General features: G+C 47.3%; 1 pseudogene; it reads right to left on the minus strand.

Annotated features, from left to right (window-relative positions):
* Positions 1-4,765: 4,765 nt before the first annotated feature.
* LOC128716897 (large subunit ribosomal RNA) overlaps positions 4,766-7,500 on the minus strand; it is a 7,102-nt pseudogene continuing 4,367 nt past the window's right edge.

Consider the following 7,500-nt stretch of genomic DNA (forward strand, 5'->3'; position numbering starts at 1 on the left):
GAGCTTATGCGGTTTCTCGATTGTCGTGCAAAGTGTGTTATCACACATACCCAATATGCTCAACTCTCATGTTCGTTTGACGCACCAAACTTTATTAGTGATGCACCACACAACAGGTTTTAATATACGCGATCGTGTGTGTTTCTGTGTGAACTTGGTGCGCCAAGTCCATTTGTGATGCATCACTTAGCTAACCATCTTTCGGGACTGTTTAGGGTATGTGCTCCTCCACATCTATGCTTACTCGTACACATTCTCTGTCAATAGGTTTAAGATCGGGCATTCTACCATATCATTGCCTTAATGCTTTCAAATCAAGGCTACCAGGGTAGCCTAATTGCGTTCGAAACTCAACTTGTGAGCTGTCGGCCCTAGAAGTTTTTTAGGCTGCTAGGACCTCTCTCTATATTTTGCCTTTGGACTTCTCGAAGCTCAACTTGTGAGCAGTTCCATGCACCACTACCCGTATCTCTTAGCTTAGTTCTAGCCATGTGCGTTCAAAGCTCAACGTTAAGCTGTGTCCTGCACCACAATCGTTATATAATAAGCTTATCTCTAAGCTTTTTTGCGTTCAATGCTCAACGTTAAGCTATCCCTTCGCTTAGAACCTCGCTCTACATTTTGCCTTTGGACTTCTCGAAGCTCAACTTGTGAGCAGTTCCATGCACCACTATAGGTATCTCTTAGCTTAGTTCTAGCCATGTGCGTTCAAAGCTCAACGTTAAGCGGCCTCATGCACCACAACCCTTGTATCTTAAGCTTATCTCTAAGCTTTTTTGCGTTCAATGCTCAACGTTAAGCTATCCCTTCGCTTAGAACCTCGCTCTACATTTTGCCTTTGGACTTCTCGAAGCTCAACTTGTGAGCAGTTCCATGCACCACTATAGGTATCTCTTAGCTTAGTTCTAGCCATGTGCGTTCAAAGCTCAACGTTAAGCGGCCTCATGCACCACAACCCTTGTATCTTAAGCTTATCTCTAAGCTTTTTTGCGTTCAATGCTCAACGTTAAGCTATCCCTTCGCTTAGAACCTCGCTCTATATTCAACTTTCAGATACCTCAAAGCTCAACTTATGTGGTCTGCTATTGCTCTTGAACGGGTACAATATCTGACAGAGGGGGGTTTTTGGCCCAAATTATGCATTATTAGTTTAACCTCCGTCGCAGAACCACATTTGACCAGGTCGAGAAAAAAATTTTTTCGTGACGACCTGGTCCCCCATAGTAGGGAATGAACATGACATCTTAACCATATTTGACCATTTTCAAATTTCTCGTCGCGGAATCATGACTTTGCTAGTAAAATTTGTTCCGGGTAGGGACCTCCCATACAAAATTTTCATCGCTCCAAAAGTGATTTCGTTTCACTTTTCAACATTTACAAGGTCCATAAATCATGTTTTGAGACGATATGGAAAAAAAAATTTTTTGCCCGTCTCGACCAACTCGACCGATGGTGACCACAGCAGGGTGCTCCATACAAATTTTCCTTATGTGGAATTTTCAGTGTAAAATAAGGTTTCTCCAATCGATCGCGGGTTTCACTTTTCATCATTTGCTAGGTCTAACTATGATGTTTTGAGTGGTCCCGCAAAAATTTTTTCTCTTGGCCAGTCGACCCTTTCGTCCATGTCGGTGTGTTCTGCAGTAGGGTGCTCCATACAAATTTTCCTTATGTGGAATTTTTCAGTGTAAAATAAGGTTTCTCCAATCGATCGCGGGTTTCACTTTTCATCATTTGCTAGGTCTAACTATGATGTTTTGAGTGGTCCCGCAAAAATTTTTTCTTGGACCGGGCCTTCCTTCCCGGCCCTGTCGGTGTGCTCTGCAGTAGGGTGCTCCATACAAATTTTCCTTATGTGGAATTTTTCAGTGTAAAATAAGGTTTCTCCAATCGATCGCGGGTTTCACTTTTCATCATTTGCTAGGTCTAACTATGATGTTTTGAGTGGTCCCGCAAAAATTTTTTCTTGGACCGGGCCTTCCTTCCCGGCCCTGTCGGTGTGCTCTGCAGTAGGGTGCTCCATACAAATTTTCCTTATGTGGAATTTTTCAGTGTAAAATAAGGTTTCTCCAATCGATCGCGGGTTTCACTTTTCATCATTTGCTAGGTCTAACTATGATGTTTTGAGTGGTCCCGCAAAAATTTTTTCTTGGACCGGGCCTTCCTTCCCGGCCCTGTCGGTGTGCTCTGCAGTAGGGTGCTCCATACAAATTTTCCTTATGTGGAATTTTTCAGTGTAAAATAAGGTTTCTCCAATCGATCGCGGGTTTCACTTTTCATCATTTGCTAGGTCTAACTATGATGTTTTGAGTGGTCCCGCAAAAATTTTTTCTCTTAGCCAATCGACCCTTTCGTCCATGTCGGTGTGTTCTGCAGTAGGGTGCTCCAACCAAGTTTTCCTAATGAAAGTTTTTCGTGGTTTCGTGTGAGTTAAAAACTCCGGAACTTGGCTTATTTTCACCATAATTTCCACATATGGTGACCAACTCAATAAACGTTTTGTGCGTATCCTATGGACAGTTTTTCGCGTTCAACTTGGTGAACTAGGGTTGTTTTCCCGAAGGGTAGAAAAATCTGGACTTAGCCAAATTTTGAAATCTCCAACCAATCTTGGCCTGTTAGATTATCTTGGTTGGGTTGCTATGGGCTGCTACGGCCTACTTGATAGGCAATGTTTCAACTCTTGGAAGCTTTCGTGGTTGTTTAGAACTGTCCATGGCGTTCTTGATAGAAATGGCTTATGGTGGCCATGGACTTAGCAACATTTTGAGATCCAATCTTGGCCTGTTAGAGTATCTTGGTTGGGTTGCTATGGGCTGGTACGGCCTACTTGATAGGCAATGTTTCAACTCTTGGAAGCTTTCGTGGTTGCTAAGCACTGTTCGTGGCCTTCTTGATAGAAATGGCTTATGGTGGCCATGGACTTAGCAACATTTTGAAGTCTCCAACCAATCTTGGCCTGTTAGAGTATCTTGGTTGGGTTGCTATGGGCTGGTACGGCCTACTTGATAGGCAATGTTTCAACTCTTGGAAGCTTTCGTGGTTGCTAAGCACTGTTCGTGGCCTTCTTGATAGAAATGGCTTATGGTGGCCATGGACTTAGCCAAATTTTGAAGTCTCCAACCAATCTTGGCCTGTTAGAGTATCTTGGTTGGGTTGCTATGGGCTGGTACGGCCTACTTGATAGGCAATGTTTCAACTCTTGGAAGCTTTCGTGGTTGCTAAGCACTGTTCGTGGCCTTCTTGATAGAAATGGCTTATGGTGGCCATGGACTTAGCAACATTTTGAAGTCTCCAACCAATCTTGGCCTGTTAGAGTATCTTGGTTGGGTTGCTATGGGCTGGTACGGCCTACTTGATAGGCAATGTTTCAACTCTTGGAAGCTTTCGTGGTTGCTAAGCACTGTTCGTGGCCTTCTTGATAGAAATGGCTTATGGTGGCCATGGACTTAGCCAAATTTTGAATTCTCCAACCAATCTTGGCCTGTTAGAGTATCTTGGTTGGGTTGCTATGGGCTGGTACGGCCTACTTGATAGGCAATGTTTCAACTCTTGGAAGCTTTCGTGGTTGCTAAGCACTGTTCGTGGCCTTCTTGATAGAAATGGCTTATGGTGGCCATGGACTTAGCAACATTTTGAAGTCTCCAACCAATCTTGGCCTGTTAGAGTATCTTGGTTGGGTTGCTATGGGCTGGTACGGCCTACTTGATAGGCAATGTTTCAACTCTTGGAAGCTTTCGTGGTTGCTAAGCACTGTTCGTGGCCTTCTTGATAGAAATGGCTTATGGTGGCCATGGACTTAGCCAAATTTTGAATTCTCCAACCAATCTTGGCCTGTTAGAGTATCTTGGTTGGGTTGCTATGGGCTGGTACGGCCTACTTGATAGGCAATGTTTCAACTCTTGGAAGCTTTCGTGGTTGCTAAGCACTGTTCGTGGCCTTCTTGATAGAAATGGCTTATGGTGGCCATGGACTTAGCAACATTTTGAAGTCTCCAACCAATCTTGGCCTGTTAGAGTATCTTGGTTGGGTTGCTATGGGCTGGTACGGCCTACTTGATAGGCAATGTTTCAACTCTTGGAAGCTTTCGTGGTTGCTAAGCACTGTTCGTGGCCTTCTTGATAGAAATGGCTTATGGTGGCCATGGACTTAGCCAAATTTTGAATTCTCCAACCAATCTTGGCCTGTTAGAGTATCTTGGTTGGGTTGCTATGGGCTGGTACGGCCTACTTGATAGGCAATGTTTCAACTCTTGGAAGCTTTCGTGGTTGCTAAGCACTGTTCGTGGCCTTCTTGATAGAAATGGCTTATGGTGGCCATGGACTTAGCAACATTTTGAAGTCTCCAACCAATCTTGGCCTGTTAGAGTATCTTGGTTGGGTTGCTATGGGCTGGTACGGCCTACTTGATAGGCAATGTTTCAACTCTTGGAAGCTTTCGTGGTTGCTTAGGATAAGAATCCCGACGAGAAAGGTTTCCCGGACTTATAAAAATAACCGATTAGCCCCAAGGACACATCTTCCTTGAAAGGCTAATCATGCACCACACACCACACCACCCATAGGCTTGCAAGCAGCACTCTTGTCGAGTGCAGCAAGCCTATGCTCACATCAACTACCGTACACGTACCACCATAGGCTTGCAAGCAGCACTCTTGTCGAGTGCAGCAAGCCTATGCTCATCAACTACCATACGTACCACCACAGCCTTGCAAGCAGCACTCTTGTCGAGTGCAGCAAGCCTATACTCCACGAACTAACCACTTCACCACCAAGCATGGGTCGCCTGAGAGGATCGATGCGAACGCATCTCTACAACTCGCAGCTCCCAGCCTGTAGTCCCGTCGTTTGCGGGCGGTCGAAGGTGTCGAAACTAGTTGTATCCACGGTCGACGGGAGCACAGCCACCAGGGTTCCCTGTGATAAGGTACTTCCACGTGCAGCGTGCACCCGCCCGTTGCGGCTCAGTCTAGTGCTATAGCGGGGATGAGACGGCAGTGTGCACGGGGCAGCACCGACGGATCTCAGAGGGTTGTTAAGCCCGCTAGCTTCCGATCACCTAATGGGTTTATGATGCGCTATCAGCTCGGATTGGATACGACCTTAGAGGCGTTCAGGCATAATCCAGCGGACGTAGCGTCATACCAAAGTCCGGTCGAACTAGTATTGAGCCAGTGGTCCGTACCTGTGGTTCCTCTCGTACTGCACAGGAATTCCGTTAAGATAGCAGCATACAGCACACACCAGTAGGGTAAAACTAACCTGTCTCACGACGGTCTAAACCCAGCTCACGTTCCCTTGAAAGGGTGAACAATCCTACGCTTGGTGAATTTTGCTTCACAATGATAGGAAGAGCCGACATCGAAGGATCAATAAGCCACGTCGCTATGAACGCTTGGCGGCCACAAGCCAGTTATCCCTGTGGTGACATTCGAGCAGTCGAGCTGTTTGGACATGGCGTGTTTTGCTCCGCAGTGAGAAGGAAAATTTGTGTGCAAAAATCGTTTAGAGAGACTGGATTTTAGTTATAATCCGTTGTTAAGTGCAAGTTTTAAGTGAATCGAGTGAAAACCGCGTGAAAATCGGTGCGATAATACGGAAAATAAGCAAAAAAACATTCCCCATACATTTTGTATGGGGAACTATTTCCGCTATAAAAACGGGCAAAATAGACCTTTTTCGGTGCGGTTTTCGGTGAAAAAGCGAGATTGGACGCCATTTAAGCGATTAAGAGTGATAGACAGTGTTTGCCGGTGAAATTCGGCCCGAAATACGGAGTGGCAAATTTGCGCAAAGAAATACAACAACAACAACAACAACAGTGTGTGTGTATCGTGAGTTTGCGTAAAAATCCGGTCCAATCGGGCCGGAAGTGGACGGAAACGGTAGTTTTTGTGCCCGTGATCGTGCTAACGCAAAAAACCGGACGGAAATCGGACGAAAATTGACGAAAAACATCGTGGCAAAAAAGTGCAAGGGGTGCTACCGCCGGAGCACGTGGTTTCGAGCAACGGTATTTATTAGAAAATCGTTAATAACTTTGCGAGTTTTTATCGGATTCGTGTGCGGTTTTCACCGTTGTGATTGTTTTAACCTGTTTAATAAGATCCAAGCGAAAAAACAGTGAAAAACGCGAAAAATTTTTTGACATTTTTTGGTGACACCCGAGTGACACACATGACCCCGCTGACGAATTTTCGAAGGTGAGCAGTCCCCCGCAGACAAATTTTCAAATTGACGGTTTCTGCTCGAAAAACTGCTCGAAACTTAAAAAGACGCAGAAAATTCTGGTAAGCTGGGGGGGTCATCGACAGCTCGAATCTGCTCGATTTGGACAGTTTTTGTCGAGCTCGAAACTGCTCGAAACTGCTCGAATTCCCGACTTTTACTGGAAATCGCGGGGAAAAAAATCGGGAACGACTGCGAAAAATACGGGAAGGCGTCTGCAAGCAGGGAAACACCCCCCCTGACCACTAAGGCCTGCATGGGTCTCTAAAATGGCGACAACTCGAACATCGCGCCTAAGGGCGGAATCGACGGAGGAAAGGCCGGGGCGGTCTCTTCCGGCTGTAGAGCCGAAGGTCATGCTGACAAGAGCTTCGGTGAAGGCCACGAAGTCGACGAACAATGACATGGTCGAACTGCGGAAGGTGATCGAAGAAACGACCCTCGTAAACGAGCAGCTTCGAACCATGTGTAAAGAGCTGCAGCAAGAGCTTGTGATGCTGCGACAGCGGGCGGAGGCCAATGACAACATGGCCCGCGAGGAACGAAAGCTGGCCCGGGAGGAACTAAAGCTGGCTCAGCAGCGGTTTAATGAAGAGCTGCAATGGAACAAGCAACAGGCTCGCCAGTGGCAAGAGGAGACTCAACGTCTCCGCAAGGAGCTAGAAAAGGAGATGGCAAGCCACCAGGAGCTGTTGGCGCAGATGCTTGGTTGTGGCGGCAATCAGGCACTGCAATCGCAGCTGCAGGAGCAGTCGTCTTCTTTGATGAAGCAGCAGCCCCAACGGTTGCAGGAACAACAGCAACGGCCACAACAGACGCAGGGGCCAACGCGTGGCCCTGCTCAGCAGCAACCGCTGCAACAGCAACAACAACAGCAGCAGCAGCGGCCATCCTATGCCAATGTGGCTGCCGAGGCATCTGGTACACAGGCGACGCAGGGTGGCGCATGGACGGTGGTGGGACCCCGCAAGGCACCACCGAAGCCGCAGCAGCAACAACAGCATCAATTGGAAAAGCCACGCCCGCAACTTGCGCCACGCAAACAGTCGACGAAAAAGAAGCCGGACGCTATAGAGGTGACCCCAGGAGACGGTCAAACGTGGACAGACGTTTACCAGCTAGTCCGCGGCGCACCGTCGTTGGCCGAACACCAGGCGAAGCTCGGTGTGGGACGGCGAACGACGCGGGATCGGCTGGTTATGAACGTAGAGGACGGTGCTAATTCGGAAGCAATTTTTCAACGTGTGCAGGAGGTCTGCGCACAGGCTGC

Source organism: Anopheles marshallii, assembly GCF_943734725.1.
Source record: "Anopheles marshallii chromosome X unlocalized genomic scaffold, idAnoMarsDA_429_01 X_unloc_129, whole genome shotgun sequence".
Classification (NCBI taxonomy): domain Eukaryota; kingdom Metazoa; phylum Arthropoda; class Insecta; order Diptera; family Culicidae; genus Anopheles; species Anopheles marshallii.